This window comes from Saimiri boliviensis, chromosome 9, assembly GCF_048565385.1.
Source record: "Saimiri boliviensis isolate mSaiBol1 chromosome 9, mSaiBol1.pri, whole genome shotgun sequence".
NCBI lineage: Eukaryota > Metazoa > Chordata > Mammalia > Primates > Cebidae > Saimiri > Saimiri boliviensis.
In genome coordinates, this window is record NC_133457.1 from 15,346,235 (window position 1) to 15,365,901 (window position 19,667).

Here is a 19,667-nt window from a genome sequence, read left to right on the forward strand (position 1 = left end):
TTCTGCTTCTTTACTCTTATATTTGTATCTTACATCATGAGAGCCTTTTTGAGTCTTTATTCTCATCTCAGTTGTCCACTTGCTGGCCAGTGCCATCATCTCCTTATCTCAAATCGCTGATGATAGTTTTTCAGTATATTCAAGGTTTCTCCCTAAGAAAATAGGCAACATACAGCTGGCTCATCATAAGAATATTCCTTTTTATAAGGAGGAGTATGATTGGGTTTCAAATATTTCTTGGCTGGCTTCTGGCTTCTGGCTCCTGATCTTTCTAGGGGTTCTAGGGAGACTGATGGAGTCTCCATCTCGGCCTCACCAAGAGCATTTCTGGTTCTGTCTTATGTATTGGTAAGATTGTGTTTGTATAAAAAATTTCTCCCTGTAAATTAAAGTCTGAACACCTGTGAACTGGAAGGGTCTCTTGGTCCTTTTCACGGAATCATGGAAATGCTTGGAACAGGGTCTTGTGGCCCAGAGAATTGAAGATGGCAAGCAAAGGGCATCAGTGCTGGGCAAGTCTGACTAGTTTTGGTCCAAAGAGGCATTTTGCTGTCTGTGCCTTCAAGTTACTCAGATACAAGAGTTCCTGAGCTACTGGCATAGATTCTACTTGGCAGCGTGCGCAGGTGCCCTTCGCTTTGGTGCCATCTTATGTTCCTCTCTTTCAGTTCCCCCCTTCTCCTTAGTGCTTTTGCTTACAGCCCACATTGTTATGTCAACTTTATGCTAATGATGCTCCTGCCACTGTTAAGTCTGAGGAAAGCTCATCTGATTTCTGTTGAATAAGGAGGTTTCCCTTCATGATCTCAGTTTTCAAGGTATTCAGAATCTTATCTTGAAATGAGAACATGAACTTACCAAAGCCAAAATGTGAACAAATTTGTGAAATATTTGAACCCTATCACTACATGTGTTTGGAAATCCCAAACAGAAGAAACTTTTAGGTTCATATTTATAGTACCATCCAGATAGAAAGCAGTTTATTGTTGAGTGAATGAACTTAACATTAAACGCAGGTTGCCTAGACTCTAGACATTTTTTAAATTATATTTTCACTGAAGCAATTGTATAATAGTGCAATCCTTTTTTAAAAATCGTGTTTCAATTTTGACTTCCACCTTAACGTTAGCTATTAAAGTTGGGGGTTGCTGTGTTATTTCCCTTAAATATTCTTTTCTATTCTAGTACCTTGAAGATTTTAAGTAAATTAAGGAGTGGATGAGCAGGTGATATGAACATATTAGTGGAAAGGAACTCCAGCCATGGGAGGAAAGCTTTGGGACTTGGTGGCTTGGCACAGGGAAAAATAAAGCATATATGCAGGAAACAGTTGGCTGCCTGGCAAGAAGAAAGACACAACAGAAAAGTGCTATAGATGTCTTATGGAGGGAAAACTTCCTTCTCCTGGGAAGGAATTGGTATGCTGTCATGCCCAGCATATTGTAGGATTCTGCAACTCTTATAAACCCCCAGCTTCACATGAAGTCAATACAGGCTCTCCTTGGGTGTTTTCAGTATGGCGTAAAGTGGATTTTATGGGATATTTGGATTTACTTTATAGATAACGTTGACAAATTACATCTATGCTGTAAAGTACAAAAGAATTTTTCCTATTTTAAAATTCTCTGGGCAGCTTATTCTAGAGTACATTTCTTGCATGGTAGAATTTCTTACATTCTTTAAATGAAGTCTTTTGACTGTTACAGGAACCATTAACTAAATGTGTCATAGAAGATGTGACTTAAGACACTATTTCTTACTGGGAGGTTTTTGCCTTTTTTTTTTTTTGAGATGGAGTCTCACTCTGTCTCCCAGGCTGGAGTGCAGTGGCACGATCTTGGCTCACTGCAACCACTGCCTCCCGAGTTCAAGTGATTCTCCTGCCTCAGCCTCCTGAGTAGCTGTGATTACAGGTGCATGACACCACTCCTGGCTAATTTTTGTATTTTTAGTAGAGACGGGTTTCATCATGTTGGTCATGCTAGTCTCAAACTCCTGACCTCATAATCCACCCACCTCAGCCTCCTCAAGTGGTGGGATTACAGGCGTGAGCCACTGTGCCCAGCCACTTTCTTTATTCTTTTTGACCTTTGTATGTGAAATGGATTGTACATTGTACATTTAGAAAGGCATAACAGTAATGAACTGCTAGTAAGGAAATGGTAGTCATTGAAATACTTCATGAGAAAAGGAATTTAAGTGTATAACATAATCAAATTTAAGTACCCTAATCACAAATCCCCTTTTCTCTTTAAAAAGAAACAATATCAGTCATATAATACTTTCTCTTTTTTATCCTAAATTCTAAGCCACGATTGATTATCTCCAAAATCTTGTGAATCTGGGTAATTGTTAAAAACAGAAAAGAGTGCAAGCTACAAATGAGAGCCTAGGTCCTTGCTTAGATGTAAGTAGTTCTCCTGTGACAGTCACTTATTTGTGGTGTAGAAACTTAGGCACTAAGGCAGAGTTATAAGAAAGGAACCTTTGCTAAACATTGAGTGTGTTTTGGCTGAATACTATTAAGGAAACAGCTGTCAAAATATAGTGCTTCAGGATATCTTTTTAAAATTTCTTTGTACATATTTTATCAATTGCTAAGTACTTAAGAAATGCTCTATTGTCCTAGTTAATTTATGAATTTCTCGAAATGCCAGTAAAATGGACAAGGGTAATTTTGTTCTTTTCAGTCTTATGCCTTCTTAGTAAAGTCTCAAGGAAATAGCTGGAAATGCTTCTGGCTTTATCTAAACAGTAGGAATAATTCTTTTTATGTTTTGAGTTGACATGTTTTCAATAAGAAATGTTAGTAAAACGTTTTTTAAGGATGCCTAAATCCTATAAAATAATGCCAGTGTTTTAGGCTCTAGAAAATGTCTCTTGAGAGTAATATCTTCTAACATTTATTTACTTATACCTAAGTCAGTTTTCAGTTGCTGTGAATCACTGTTTTATGCCCTAATTCATTAAAAAGAATTCAATTGATGCTAATGACATGGTAATTTTCTAACGTATACAAAGAAGAAGAAAATATGTTGAGCATACTGCTCTCCATTTTCTGTACTGAGTTAAGCTGCTGTTTGTACGGAAATGAAACTGGATTATCCATGCCTTAGGCAAGGTATACCCTAGGACAGGAGCATAACATCAGTTCTAAATGGAAGCTTCCAGGTTGCTCCATTGGGTCTCATTTATGAGTTCATTCCTATTAGTAGTTTTTAAAATCTAGAATGTTACTGAGGCTGAGCATAGACCCTTTAATAGGCTTTGAAAACACATTTCTTCTAACCTATAGGACATTTATAAGTGAGTCAGCAGTGTTTACAAAGTACTTGTTCTCTGCAGAGAGCTATTAACAGATGAAATGGAGGAATCAAGGGAGCAATTCAAGATGTTTCATAGACCTAAAGGTAAAACTAAGAGCATAAAGCTTCTAGAGGAAAATGTAAAGTGCTTTCCCAGCCTTGGGTTGGCTTCTTAGTATATGAAATATATTAGCCATGAAACAAAAAAATTTACGTTTTCTGAGCTTCTTCCTGACAAGTAAGACAAATTGTGGCCTGGTTCTTGGACTTTCCTAGCAGCGTGCCCCTAAAAACCAAGACCGCTTCCTGACCGGAGGAGACACTGGCCTCTCTGGGCTTGCCAAAGAAGGGAGAAAAAGAACAGCAAGAAGTAATTGAATATATTGATGAAGTGCAAAAGGAAATACAGAGACTTAATGAACAAGCCAGTCAGGATATTTTGAAAGCAGAACAGAAATATAACAAATTTTGCCAACTATTTTCAGAAGAGGTCAGAACTGATCACCCAAATCTCAAATTTTTGGGTAACAGCATTTGTCAAACTATCCACAAGTATTTCCGTTACTTGAGGGGTAAGACAAAGAGGCATTGTATTAGTTGAAGTATTGACGTGACAGAATTTGAAGGTATTAAATTAGGTTACAGGAAGATTGTTATTTTGATGAAAATCCTTAGTTTGAAAATGAAGTTCTCTCCAACGAATTTCATCTGAATGAGAGTAGTGATCCATTTTCAGAGTCCACTGAAATCAAATGGAAATCTGGAAAGAATATGATGAGAACGTTCAAGTCAAATACAGAGTAAAGTCAGCAGGAAGAGGTAGCATGAAGAACCAGAGAGCTTTTTACCTGGTTTGCTGACTGTTCTGATGCAGATCCTGATGAGTTAGGAAAGGTCATTAAAGATAATACTTGGCCAAATCCATTACAGTACTACTTGGTTTTTCAGTACGGATAATGAAGAAAGGGAAGGACATGATAATGATTAAGGATGGGAAGTATTGATAAAAGGGATAAGGATGAAGGTGAAGATGAAGATGATGATGAAAGGGAGGAAGAAAGAGGGATGAAGAGAAAATGATAGGTTTTTATCAGAACACTGATAGGTTCCAACTTTTCTTTCTAAAAATTTTCTCCAGTTCCTGGGAGCAAGTTGTCATGATGTGTGTGTGTGTGTGTGTGTGTGTGTGTGTGTGTGTGTGTGTGTGTGTGTTCTCTTGTGTTCGGTTGCCTTGTTCTTGAGGTCTTTTTTTATCTATACTATGGTTCTCAGCTTATTTTGGGGAAAAATAACTTGAGCAGAATACAATGGGAAAAGGATCTCTACCACTTTCTGTTCCAAATTCATTTTTATCCCTTCTTGTCTGAACAAAAACTGTATGGAATCAATACCATTGAGCTCTGCGGGAAGAAAGAAAAACCTCCCTCCGCTCTGCTGGAAGTTGGATGGCTGTAGGCCCCTGTGTAGTAGTGCATAGAATTTTAGCGTTTCTCTCCCTTTCTCTGTGTTTTAGGCTCAGAACACTGTGTCTTTATGGGAATATGAACAGTTAGCATTTACCAACATGTATCTGTCTACTTTCTCTTGTTTTTGCCCTGCCACTTGATGGGACAGTCAGCAGAACCTGCAGGATATTATTTAGAATTCACATTCTCTATTGTACTTTTGTTCCTGTGTATTTTAAATTTTTCTTTTTGTTTCACTGGAAAGGGAAGGTGACGCTCAGTTTTAAATGTTAAAAGTTGTACAAGTTGCTTTGTTAGAAAAAAGCTAAATGTGTACACATACCCAAAACTCAAAAAACCCTAAAATTTAAAACTCATTTTTTTGTAGACACCATTGATAAAATGAAGGCAAGCCATAGATTAGGGGGTGAATATTCAGAAAAATATCTCTGTTAAAGGCTCAGACTATTTAAAGAATTTTTATTACTCTGTAATACAAAGACAAATTCAGTTTCTCTAAAAAAAATGGCAAAAAGACGTGAACAAATAATTCACAAAGGAAGCCGTTTGATCAAGGAGCACATCAAAAGATGCTCAGTCTCATTTGTCCATGGGGAAATGCAAATTAAAATGACAATAAGGTATTAGTTTCACCCATTAGAATGAAAAAAAAAATTGACAGTGTCAAGAATGGACAAGGAAGTAGAGTAATTGAAACTTTAATATATTTTTGGTTGGATTGTAAAATAGTAAATCTACTTTGAATAACAGGTCACTTCTTATCAAGTTAAATATTGCTTCCTTGTGACTTAGTTATTTCACTCCTAGGTGTTTACCCTGGAGAAATGAAAGTGTATGTCCATAGAAAGATTTACATTAGAATATTCATAGCAGCTTTATTCACAACAGCCAAAAATTGGGAACAACCCAAATGCTCATGAACAGGTTAAAATGGGTAAAAAAATTGTGATATCCTCATAGAATAGACTACCATGCAGTAATACAGAGGGTGATACATGCAAACAATATAGATAAATCTCAAAACATGTTGAGCAAAACAAGTCAGACACGAAGGACTATGTACCTTGTGATTCCATTTCAGTGTAGTTCTAATACTGGTAAAGCAAAGCTCTAATGAAAGAAATTAGGAACGTAGTTACCTATGACTAGAAAAGAGAATAATTAAATTTCTGCGACGGCAATATTGTTTATCTTAAGTGGGGTATTGATTATATGGTGTCAAACTTTGTTGAATTGTAAACTTAAAATCTAATTTTCATTTACTGTATATGGTTGATACCCCAGTATAAATTAGTGATGGGAAAAAGGCAAAGGCATAAAACTTGCTCTTGAAGCAATAAGGATGTTGAGCATACATGGAGTAGATTGTAATGTGTGTGTAAATGGCACAAGGTGCTTGAAACAGGGCAGAAATAGCAGCATAAACAAAAGGCTTTCTGGACAATAGATGGTTTGTGCTGTGTTTTGAAGATGCAAAGAGGTAAATGTTTTTAGGACTTGGAGGGAAGATTTCTCAAACAGGGTCAAGGTTTCTCAAGAGGTCAAGATAAAAATAAAACAGGACATGTTTTTGGGTCAATAAACATAAATTGAAGTTGTTTTTCCACTCAGTGTATCATTCCCATAGAATCAGTCTGTCATTTCCCATATATATGTATCCTTTTCCTCTTTCAGGACTCATCTATTCTGCTGCTTCTGTTCTCCAGATGCACCAGCACACAGTGTGTGTTTTCTTTCTCCTGAATTCCCGCTTTTAACGTACAAATTAAAAGCACCATTTAATTTTTCCCAGATTATATCCTGTTTTTCAGTGTATCTTCTTACAAAGTGCATATTTGGGGAAGGTATTTTGGCCTCTGCCCCAAGTAAAATATTGAGTACACAACCAAATGCTGGTTAATTAAGATTGGGTGGGTAGAGGTTGATAGATGTTCAGGAGGTGGAGGCATTGTGTATGTAGGGACTGGTTGTCTTCCTTAGAACAATGCATATACTGTTTCTTCATTGGGGTAGGAGTGGATTTAAATAAAAATTGGTGATGCAGACTGTTGTTTTCAAATCACATTTAGTTTGTTATTTAAGACCCTCATGTTTTCCATTCGTATAACATTTATCACTGTGTTTTGAGGCTGAGACAGAGTCTATTCTTTTGAGGGACTTGAAAGTCTAGGACTAGGTCTGGATTTTTAGAATCATGTGGCTTCTAAAGTAATTTAAAATTCTCACACTACTTGAACTAAACTGAGAAATTTGATCTGATTGGCCTTGTGCTAAAGTTGTGGCTCATGAAAGAAAATCAGGGCACATCTCTAATGAACCAACCATACTCAGAAAAAAGACCTTGTTGCCATAACACGAAAAGATTAAGCAATAAATGTGCATTTTGTATTTCAAATTAAAATAATGTGTTTAAGGGAGAGGTTTATCCTTTTCTAAAAATAATTCCTACTTAAACTGTTATTTTGGGTAACCTGTATTTTTGCTTAACCAACTTGCCTCAGTGGTACCAGTTATGAGGACAGCTGCTGTGTTTCAAACTCAGTGATAACAGGGACAGCTGGTCTGATGTGTTAGGTTTTCTTTTTTATCTCAGACCATATCCTCTCTCTTCCTTTTTTCACTTCTATAAAGATAGTGCTTATAGGCATATTTATAGTGGGGAAAGAGGCAGTGAAATCCTTGTGCAGAAACATAGGCAGTTTTGGAGGTCAGGAGAGAAAGTACATTCAATACTAAAGGCCACCTCCCAGGACATTTAACTGAACTAAGTATTGTATTTTGTATTCTATTTTTTTTCAATCTGTACATGAAGGGCTATCAGCTTCCGGCTGGATTAAGGTTAGGGATTTGGATCCAGTCAGTAAATGACTTCTGATGAGATTAGAATCATCTCCAAATCCCCATTAAAAAAATTAAAATGTAATCTAATAAATTATAATATGCCCAAAGATTGTTGTCATAACTGAGTGACTGTCAGTTCTTAGGAGAGAGTGCTGATGTTAAGGTTTGTCGCCACAAGAGGCCTAGAACCTCTTCATCACACCATCCCTACCATCCTAGAGTGCTGGCTTCCTCGTGGAAAGAATCATGTAAGGAATCAGTGTTGAATGAATGAATGGCTGAAATATCCCTAGAGTGAGACAGGGATTTCATTTATCATCTGTAGCAGGATGGAAATGTTCTTCGAATGAAGCGTTGTATGAGCTCTCTTACCAACCTTTGACCTTAGGGCTGGATTCACTGGGAAGATTGCATCAGCAACAGGTGAGTTATTTCCAGCCAGGTATCTGTCCCGCTGCAGAAGGTGGCACACTTCCCCTCTGCTTGGTATAAATTGCTCCCAGAGTGTGGAGGCTCTGAGTGATGTGATGAAAGTAAATGTGTGTGATCCTGGAAAGCTTTGAGGATCAGATTATTTTTCCAAGTGATCACACCACAATCGTACAGATCCCTTTGGGTTAAACCTCAGAAGCCAAATAACTGATCTTTTCTTCTTTTCTTTGATATATTAACTTCAACAGCAGATGTCATATAATTGGGTAGAAGCCACCACCCCTCTCTGGCTGTTCTCTTATCTGAATGATGTGGGGTCAGAACATGATATCTAAAGCCTTTGATGCTTTTCAAAAACAACAGATGGGAGATTTCAGTGAAGAATAAAAAGCTAGCAATTTAATTTACACCGAGTAAAGACAAAAATTTCAAAGGAATCTAATCAGATCTAAAAACATATGCCTAATATATCACTTTGACTTTAAAAGAACAGGTGGATTGAGAAGCTTTGCTGTGGTAGACTTGGTTTTTCAGTGAATTAATAGAACCAAATAATTACTATAAAGATAGCATTTATTAATTGCTAGATTTATTCTTTTTAAGGGTGCTAGGGAGGAAAAGAAAATTCCCTTTAAAGAGGAGCCAGAAAATTTAGTAAAGACGGTTTCGGAGACCTGATGGAGACTTGATTCCTCACGCTACTTAGGAAGCTGGGAATTTAAAATAGATTTTACATAGTTTGGTTGTAGGTATTTTTCCTTATCAAGATAGAATATTTATACTGAAATATATATTTATATTTACATAAATATATTTATATAGCTGTGCTGCTCAGACTTTAGGAGGCGATGTGTCTTTTAGCATTGTGGGGTGATAGTGGGGAGGCTATGGGTGTAGCACCAGAATATAGCAGCAGACGAAGCTAATTTGAAATCCCAAGCAGTAGACAGCATCTGACCAATGAAACCCCTTCTTAGCATCCAGTATGAACTGGCACGGTGATCATACAGTTTATGGTACAATCAGGGACACTTTCGAGATAGAAAGGGGTACTATTTTCAATTATGCCAGAACAGTTGAAAACTGGAGCTCTCCTAGTACATGGAGTCACCCAAAACAGTGTGCAACAAATTACCTGGAGTGCTTGTTAAAACAGAATGCTAGGCTCCACCCCCATTGTTTCTGATTCAGTAGGTTTGGGGTTAATAATTGGCATGTCTAACAAGCTCACTGGTAATATTGATTTAGCTGGTCTAGGACCTACACTTTGAGATCCACTGCTCTACCCAAACAAACTTGGCATTCTTGTCCTGATAATGTAATTTTCCGTTGAAGGAAACTCTCCCTATTGTCCATCCGCCTCCACTAGACAGCCCTCTGCAGGTGAGGATTCTCATGGTGGGATATGCTTGTCTTGGCATCAGCCTATCTCCTAGACTGGTCTGTTTTTGGTATTATAGAGACTGCTCCCACTGGGAGGCTAAAACAGCTCACCTGTTTCTGAATTAACTTCTAAGGAAATGCTGGAGCCAAATGGAATAAACCTGATGAATTCTGAGTTCTCAGCGCCTTAGGCTTAGGGGTGCCTCAACATCTAAATTCACTCTAGAAGCATTTTATATAGTGAATGTCCCTCTGGGGAACCGTACTCTTCTGTTCAGCACTTTAGAGGCATCGTAGATATAGTAGGAAATATCTTGTGATCTTCCCTTTTTTTTTCTTTTAGTCATATGCTTAATCATGGGGATAATACGGTGTTTTTTTATTTTCAGGCATTTATTCATTACTTTGCTCACTAATTAACTAGCTTAGATTGAATGAGGAACTTGTAGACGGTTTTATTGGTAAGGCAAATGTGAGTGTGGAATTCACCAGTAGGTAAGTGGGTCTCAAAGAGTGTCTCAGGCCAGCAGCATTCAGCCTCATCTGAGAATTTGCTAGAAATGCAAACTATTAAGCCCCAGCCGAGGCACACTGAATCAGAAGCTCTAGGGCAGGCTGCATGCGGCCCCCTGAGGTCATTTATTCGGCCCCCCGCCGCACTTCAGGAAGGGGCATCTCTTTCATTGGTGGTCAGTGAGAGGAGCACAGTATGTAGCGGCCCTCCAACGGTCTGAGGGACAGTGAACTGGCCCCCTGTGTAAAAAGTTTAGGGACGCCTGCTCTAGGGGGATAAGGCCTAGGGAACTGTGTTTTAACAAGCCTTCCTGGTGATTCTGATGTGGGTTAAAGTTTGAAAAGTAATATTGTAGCCAGTTTTATGTTATATTTTGCCTGTTTTGATCTACAACAGTATTGAAATATCTGTATTATGTTTCTAAATAGTATGATATCTAATTACATATACATTTACCTTGATACAGTTTTTATAATAGTGAAAACAATAATGATGTCAGACCTCATTTACTGCATACTTTCTATACATACAGTCATGCACTGCATAATTACAGCTTGGTCATTTGCACCTGTGGGCCCATACGATTATAATGAGTTACGTAGTGGCATACACTATATCATCTAGGTTTATGTAAGTATAATCTATGATGTGTGCACAACAATGAAGTCACCTCATGATGTATTTCTCAGAATGTGTCTCTGTTGTTAAGCAATACATGGCGTATCACTGTGTTAAAGACTTTACAAATACTATCTGATTTAATCCTTACAGTGCTGTTTTACAGATAAGGAAATGGGGAGGAGGGGCACTCCTGACGTGGAGAGGCTCCCCCGCCACTTCCCAGTTGTATTCTGTTTAAAGATGTTAGCAGTAATTACAATCATGTTTTTAGCTGTAACTTTTTCTCAAATTAAATGTGCATAATGCTAGATAAAACATTTTTATAGTAGGAAATTTTAAATAGTATTCTAAAATACATGGTGGAAGAGGATTGAAGATTGAAGGACATAGTGATGGTGATTGGGTGGAAGGGCAGGGAGTGGATATACTTATGGTGAGGCTGGGCTGATTGGAATCCTGTGGGCTGCAGGAGCCAGCCACGATAAATGGTGTGAAGGCATCCTCCCTGTGCTGAGAGGATTCAGGCTCCTGGGTAGATAAGCTGGGTGGCCTTGCTCAGGATAGTCACACCCTCTGTACCTGCTTCAACTGTGAAGTGGGCACTGTTAACACCTCAGCAAATTATGCTTCTTTTTTCACACCCTACCCACTTCCCCTGAGTCTTCATGCTTTGAATACCCTGAAATCTCCCCATTTGTGTTTTGTTTTTTATTTTTTGAGATAGGGTCTCAATTTCTCACCCAGACTGGAGTGCAGTGGCCCAGTCTAGGCTCACTGCACCCTCCACCTCCTGGGCTCAAGCTATTCTCCTGCTTCAGCCTCCTCAGTAGCTGGAATGATAGGCGTATGCCACTACTGCCCAGCTAATTTTTGTATTTTTAGTAGGAATGGTGTTTCACCATGTTGGCCAGGCTGGTCTCGAAGTCCTGACGTTAAATGATCCACCCACCTCTGCCTCCTAAAGTGCTAGGATTACAGACATGAGCCACCATGCCCAGCCTCCCCGCCTTTTTGTGCCAGACATGGCAATATATAGTTCATGCATATATGCCAGTGTGTAATTGTGTGTGCACAATTGTATGCATGTTTGTAAATATGGTATTTATAAGTTTTATAGAAATATAAAATTTATTGCATGTTGACAAATCATAAAATTTGCCGTTTTGATATTTTTTGAGTGCATTGTTTTCTTTTTAACTTAATTGCTAGGTTTCTCTTTTAATGCTAAAACTGATTATCAAGTTTGTATGTTTTAGAAAGATGAATATGCAAACTACAATTTATTTTTTTTGCTAGCACGATCTTTGATTCATTTTCTCCATAGGATTGTCATTGGTTAAAAAATATATATTTATAGACAAGATGGAGTGCATGGGCTTGATTGAATATGCTGACATTGTGGGCCTGTGCTACCTCTCCTGAATGTAATTTAATTTATAATGTTTAAAGTATTATAAGTAATTTAGTTGGTTAGTCATAGACTATAAGTAAGTAGCATATGAACTCAAATATTTGCTATGCATAGGACGGACATTTTTGTGATTTAGAATTTAAAGGCATTTTATTAGGTGTTAATGGGGTAATTTATCCCAATAATGACAAAGATAAAAGCTTTTACCTATATAAGTGTATGTACAAATAAATGTAACTGGAGGGCGCAGTGGCTCATGCATGTAATCCCAGCACTTTGGGAAGCTGAGGTGGGTGGATCATAAGATCAGGAGTTTGAGACCAGCCTGGCTAACATGATGAAACCCCGTCTCTGCTAAAAATACAAAAATTAGCCAGGCATGGTGGCACGTGCGTCTAATCCCAGCTACTCAGGAGGCTGAAGTAGGAGAATTGCTTGAACCAGGGAGTGGAGATTGCAGTGAGTCGAGATCGTGCCACTGCACCCCAGCTTGGGTAACAGAGCAAGACTCTGTCTCCAAAAAAAAAAAAAAAAAAAAAAAAAATTAAATGCAAGTGTGTATCTGTATACATATGCAATTACAAACAAAAACATTCATATTAACATAAGTATTACTCTAATTGATTTTATAGTTCAGAGAAGCAAGTTTAATACACATTTATGAGCTTTTGAAATGTTTGTCCTGGATGAATACCTTTTAAACATTTTCTTTATAAATATGTTTATATTTATATATAATCTTTGTAAATATTTATATTTGTATATATGTTTGTTTATATTCTTTATACATATATTTGTATATATTTATATATTTGATAAGTAAATATATTGTCTTTATAAATGTATTTTATGTTTCTTCATCAGAAGTGTATTTTGACAGTCACGATTGGAAATTCTAAATAATCATAAATGATAATATTTCAGAATTGGATCCCCATATTAACATGCCAATTACAGTTGTCAAACCAAAAGCAACCTACTGAGAAAAATATGAGTGGCAATGGCCCAGCGTTTCCCAGCCTTGTTGCTGCCCAGCTCTGAAATCTTTTCTGTTCCCATGCACCTTTCACATACACACAAGTCATTGCATGGAAAAGCTGTTTCTTACCTGCGTCTAGGCCTTCATCGGTGAGAGTCACAAACCACTCATTTTGAAATACTCCCAATGCAGGCTCCAAGGTAACACTGTTACAGAGTTCTTGCTCATCTTCAACTATGGATGAAAATCAGGAACTTGACAGAAACCACGAGATAGTGAGTCTCTCTGCAGCTGTGGTCAGATAGAGCTTATTGAAGACTAGGATGGGGAAACAGAGAGAAAGGAAAAGATGTTTTAATCTCTGCGGGTATCAGGCTGACTTCTGAGCTAGTTCCTTTCCTCCAGTAATGCAAAAACAATCCTCCTTTTTTATTTCCCCTCCTACTTTTCCCCACATCATCTGGTGCACAACCAGGCAACAACCTGTTTTCTAACCTTTGCCATTGTCAAATTCAACATGTGATAGGAGGTGGAGAACTGATGTGTAAGAACTGTGTAAGATACGGTTCTTTCTGAAGCACCCGCAGAGGAAATTGTTAGCAGCTTCACAGTTTAACATGCAGAGATGTGGGTGGTTGGAGCTACCTGGAAATGCGGAATTAACAGAATAAAGCAGCATTTCGACACCAGCGTCTTTTAGATAAGAGGTGTTGCACTGTCATTTTTTTCACACTAATTTTCCCATATTTGAACACTGCTGATAAATAGATCTCAAGTAGGACTTCAGATAAACTCCTCATGTGTTAAGATTTTGCTGCTGGTGCTGTCTGTGTTACTATTTTGAAACTCTTCATATTCTGACTTCCTTCAGGCTCTGTAATGTAGTTGGTGATGTCCTGCAGTGCTCCACTGTCTTTCCCAGTGGCTATTACTGCCATTAGATTTGGAAGTCCTCAGAAGATGGCTAAAAAGTCCTCTTCAAAGTGTGTAACTCTGAACCAGAAAGAAAGAAAACAAGGGGCTGAAAAGCTTACTTTATAAGGCTTCTGCATTTTAAGTGTGTTTACTTAGGCTGTTTGATTGCAAATTATGGGTAACAACTTGTAAAGTTCAGCTTGCCTTAAAAACATAACAATACGTTCGCAGTTGTAATAATTATCACTGGCTTATGACATGCCAGCTACTATTCTAGTTGTTTGACATGTACTTGCTATGTAGGAGGCAGTGTTCTGGACATTGGAGATGGAGTAGGGACTAACACATACCCAAAATGTTATTTCCTGTATGAAGAGTATTTTCTTACTTTCTGTCTCACAAACTGACTAGTCACTGTTGATCACTGGCAAAGACCAGTGAGACACAGAGCTTGTTTAGAGAAGTTCCCCATTTCTCCCTAACAGAGAGACGACTCTTCAGCTCTCCCGAGGGTCCCGATAGTCCTCACTGATGCTTTGATTGAGGGGCTAATAATACTGACGTGCACAGAGAGGCTTGTTAGCTTCAGCTGCAGTGAGTTCTGGTGGGTAATAAACTTAAGGACAAGTGTGGAAAAAGGGGGAGCCGCTAGAGCCTGGTTATTACCAGGGTGCATTGTAGAGTCCTCCAGATGTAAACATTTTGCTGATTAAATGGATGATTTGGCATGAACAGTATCTCTAAGCTGCAACTCTCAAGACTTTCCTGATTTATTGCAGGAGATGCTGTTTACTCTGACAGTCTCAGAAACACCCATTAATTGTTCCAGGTCTCTTTTGTGCTTCTTGACTTCTCCATGGGGTGTTCCACATACCTGTTATTGAGTATGACTGGGGAGAACATTGTAATTTCTTTGACTGGAGCTGCTTGCTTTCCTTTTAATGCCAGGAATTGCAAAGTCCAAGGCCAAAAGGATAGCCCTACTGGTGGTCCCCTAATGGCAGGTGGTACAAATGGGGTGGATTCTATGTAAGACGCTTGGGAGTAGAGGGATTATGAAGTGGGGCGCTAAAGGGGGTCAGCTGTGTCTGGAAGCTTGCCAGAGTCATGGCCTCATCTTGGGATAAGCCAGTGTCTTCAAAACATTCAATGCTGATTTGCATGTTTTGTTCTGAACACTGTGTTTTAACTTGAGTACTCCAATGACCCCATGAGTGCTATAGGTTTGTCTACTTCCTCTTCCCCACCTTTTTCTTAATAGACAAGGAAACTGAGGCATGGAGATGTTACATCAGATCTCACAGCCTCTGGGGCTGAGATTTAAACCCTGGCAGAGCCTGGATCCTGTGCACTGGTACTGTGCTTTTTTGTTTTGTTTTGTTTTTGTTTTTGAGACAGAGTCACTCTTTTTGCCTAGGTTGCAGTACAGTGGTGTAATCTCAGCTCACCAGCAACCTCTGCCTCCCAGGTTCCTGTGATTGACGCTGAGGGATGGGGAGGGGGCAGACAGCGGGACACTTTTCTGTTCATCTGCAAAGATTGGATTAAGTCCCAGCTGCACATACTCATACCCTTGATTGAAGCATCCTCTCTCCTTACTAGATCCTTTCACAGCCAAAACACATGGCAATCCTTAGACAAGTAACCTTTTTTTTTACAGGTGAGAAAACAGAGCCTCAGAAAATTTAACTAAGGGTTATCTAAGCCCGAAAGTCACAGTACTAGACTTAGTAGTCTTTAGGTTGTGCTGGACATTTTGTGGAAATGCTTAAATAAAAGTTTAGCTTGTTCACATTTTATTAGAATTGGAAGCAAGTGTTAATGTTTGAAAAAAATATTTGATCCTGACAATATTTATTTTCACATATTTTTAAAGTTAGATATTTCATTATGACTTTTAGCATCACAGGCAACTTGACTCTCCAACACTAGACACAGGCATAATACAACATAGCTCATAACAAAATTATAATTAAAACAAGAGAGGGCCTGATACTTGTGTGCAAGAGTCTTTTAGAAAACAAAATCTAAAATAGTCAATATTTCTGTGGTGTTCTGATTTACATGAAATAGTTCTGAGTTCCCCTTTCCTTTTGGGGAATACTTGAAAGTACTGTGGGGGCCGAGCGCGGTGGTTCACACCTGTAATCCCAGCACTTTAGGAGGCTGAGGCGGGTGGATCATGAGGTCAAGAGATCGAGACCATCCTGGTCAACATGGTGAAACCCTGTCTCTACTAAAAAATATATATATAAAAAAATTAGCTGGGCATGGTGGTGCGTGCCTGTAATCCCAACCACTCAGGAGGCTGAGGCAGGAGAATTGTCTGAACCCAGGAGGCGGAGGTTGTGGTGAGCCGAGATCACGCCATTGCACTCCAGCCTGGGTAACAAGAGCCAAACTCCATCTCAAAAAATAATAATAATAATAATAATAAAGTACTGTGGATATCCTCCTAATTTTTTTCTCAAAGCCCTCCATATACCTCTGATATTACTAGCACCCGTAGCCCATCCTGTGTGCTCACACATTCTTCAATACCATTTCCAGGCAGGACTCTGCCTTATTAGTAATAGGACTAGTTATATAAAAACATCCCTTGTGTATTCATACTACAAATAGAGTGAGTTTAACACACGTAATCCCCAAATATGTCCCCAAATATGTTTCCAGTCAGTTTCTATCCAGCCTGTCATCAACGGCCCATAAATAGCTGGCTGGCTTACATCTTGATTCCATAAATGTCCTGTTTTGCTCCTTACCCCAGAATTCAAACATGCATAATTCTTACTGTTATGTCTTTTGAAATTGCTTTTCCTTAAAGTAAGTACCCAGACAACTTTTTCGTTACTGCCCTTCCCCAACTTTTCCCCCAGTTGCTTTATTGAGCACAGCGAGCAAGACACCAGCACACCTAGCCTCGTCACCACTGGCTGTCTTGGAGACTTGTTCATGTGAGCCTTATTCTTTCTTGTAGCTTTGTAGTATTCCATAATTTATTTATTCAGTACCTATCGATGGATTTTCAGATAAATATGAACACTTTTAATGAATTTATTTTAACCACAGCAGGTATTTGCTGGGTTACATAATTCAGTTTAGTTTTTTTTTTTTGGCTGGCAAGTGATTTATAATTGTGTGTGTTTTGTATGTGTTGAGGGGTATGGCTGCTGAAAGGACTCCACTCGATGTTGAGAAAGAGATTGGGATAAGAATACAGAGGATTTTGGTAAAGCCCAGGGTAAACATTTTATGAAAGCACAATGTACAAGGACACTTAAAGGAAGTGTGTTTGGAAATTGTCCTCTGTGGGATCCCTGAACTGGCATCCAAAATGCTTCTTCCTGGATGGCTCTTTTACTTGTAGAATAGGGATGAAAGTCAACTTAGTGCTGTATTAAAAGAATGATGGGAGCCGAGCTTTAATGTTAGGAAAGCCAGGGAAGGTGGAGCAGTGTGTAATGTGGGGGGTCTGAAATGTCATGTTCAGGACTTCATAATTCTGTGTGCCATAAAGTTTTTGAGCTTTGTATTAAAATAATTGAAAAAGTGTTTTTGAAAAGTGTAGTCTGATAGGAAAACGTTGAATGCAGACATGGTTTTTTATGTTTCTCTGTGTGAAGCATTCAGTTTTGCCAGCTTGTTGATTTAGAGAGGTGAAGAAGGGCAGGGGGCAGAAATTTTATCATTAAAATGTGATATAAGTCACTGCGTTATAAAATAATGCCGTCTTGTTAACCCTCTATCAATGAGTGACAGGACATGGGGCTTCATTGGCAATTGCGTATTTGCCTTCATCTGAGAATTATAAGGGAGAAACAAATGTCTGGTACAATATCACCCTCTTGTGGTAGACTGAAAGAAGTAACAGTTTAGAAAACAAATAGGTGCAATTTGTACATATTTTATGGGCATTTCACAAAACCTCACTTTGGTATGGGTGCTAACATTGAGTCATGGTTGATTAATCCCAATTAATTGAAGTGTGCAAACAGATTTTTTGTATTGCTAGTGTTAGATTGGATTTAAATCTTGAAAATCAAAAGGACTGAATCTCAGTTGATGCTAGCAAAGAATTAGAATTTAGAACTTTGTTACAAAAACAAAAACTTGTATGTGTATTTTCTCTTTTTGATATATATATATATTTTTTGGAAAGATGCTGAGGAAGCAGAAGAAAGCCTTTTCTTTTACTACTTCAGATCTCAGAAATGTGTCATTTCTCATTATCTTCCTTTTGCTCCCATTTGCTTGCAAGACTCACTGTGTCTTTGGACATGTCCCTGATATCTCAGTATTGTCATTATTTGTCTGATGCGGCCCGTGTGTCCGTATCATGCCTAGCTGTCCTTGCTGGCTTTGTTTTGTACTCGTGGTATTCAGTACCATAGTAGGTAATCAGAAGTATTTATTAATTGAGTATCTCTTATCAAAATATGGGGAGACAGAGGATATTCCCCAACTCCGTGCTCTGGTTCTGCAAGTAAAGATAAATGAGATAATGGAAATTATCTGAAAACCATGACTGTGAATATTTTAAATAATATCCCAAGTGTATTAAATCATCTAATCACTTGTACACTTTTGAGCCCCCTTTGTGGGTGTCTGAACATGACATGCATAATGATTCAACCTAGGACAGGTAACTAAGAGGATGGCATTGGCTTTATCAGGCAGTTTACTCAGCACCCTAACTGCTGGGCTTTTCAGTACAGTGATAGAACAAGTTAGGAAGCAGGCCTTGGGAAGTCACTGAGAGAGCTGGAGTGAAGCTTGTGAATGTAGGGACATACTTCGTTTGTATCAGATAAACTTTCCCACAGTTGTTCTGATGAAGAATGCTACTTGTTCATCTGCCATAATGTGTGGGAGGATGGGCTTAGCAGGTTTAAGGAAAGATTTGTGGTATTGACTTTTCAGGGAACTTGACTGAGAGTTAATTGAAGTCAAAGAAAGTGCTGTGGTGATCACATGTAGAGTTTGGTTTTTTCCACCCAAAGAATAAGCCACACCTGAAATTATGTAGAGCAGTTATCTCTGCTCAGCAAACGATTATTAATTAAGCACACTTGTTTTTAATTCTGGGTTCTGTGAAGGTTGTGTGATTATCTTGGTAATTTAATTTCCTTGGTGGCCTGACTAGAATTGTGGTTTTAGGCAATTAATGCTGTAGAGATCTGCATATCTTTATTAATAATCTTTATTAATCATAATTAATAATTTGAGCACAACAGTTAGTCTTACACTTTTCTGTATGAACAAGTTAATCAGAATGAAGAATCAGGCCAAATTGTTATATTTAGTCTTTGGAATGGGCCATTTAAGGAACAGCTTTACCCTTGTCTGATTCTCAGTGGTCATGAGGTAGTGCTATGGTCTGAATGTTTGTGTCCCTCCAGTGTTTATGTGTTGATAAAAAGAAATGAAATAATGGCATTTGCAGTAAACTTGATGGAGCTGGAGATCATTATTCTAAATGAAGTAACTCAGGAATGGAAAACCAAGCATCATAGATTCTCACTTATAAGTGGGAGCTTATCTATGACGATGCAAAGGCATAAGAATAATACAGTGGATTTTGAGGACTCGGGGGGAAGGATGGGAGGGGATCGAGGGATAAAAGACTGACTACACCTTGGGGACTTGGAGGCGTGGCTCAGACCTATAATCCCAGTACTTTGAGAGGCTGAGGCGGGCAGATAATGAGGTCAGGAGATCGCGACCATCCTGGCCAACATGGTGAACCCTGTCTCTACTAAAGTACAAAATTTAGCCAGATCCTGTGGCACAGATCTGTAGT

General features: G+C 38.5%; 2 protein-coding genes across 17 annotated transcripts in view; one reads left to right on the top strand and one right to left on the bottom strand.

Moving 5' to 3' along the window:
• Positions 1-13,505, bottom strand: part of P2RY14 (purinergic receptor P2Y14) — a 62,697-nt gene extending 49,192 nt beyond the window's left edge. For 5 of the 8 annotated variants that reach the window (XM_003925032.3, XM_074405501.1, XM_074405502.1 and 2 more), the window contains exon 1: positions 1-13,418. This exon is cut by the window's left edge. The gene's annotated coding sequence lies outside the window, so the exon portion shown is untranslated. Of the gene's footprint in view, positions 13,419-13,447 lie in introns of those variants that run through there. The other 3 variants (XM_003925033.3, XM_074405503.1, XM_074405504.1) reach the window with 2 other exon arrangements.
• The window catches only part of MED12L (mediator complex subunit 12L), a 361,238-nt gene that overhangs the window by 189,961 nt on the left and 151,610 nt on the right, over positions 1-19,667 (top strand). The gene's annotated exons all lie outside the window — the stretch shown is intronic.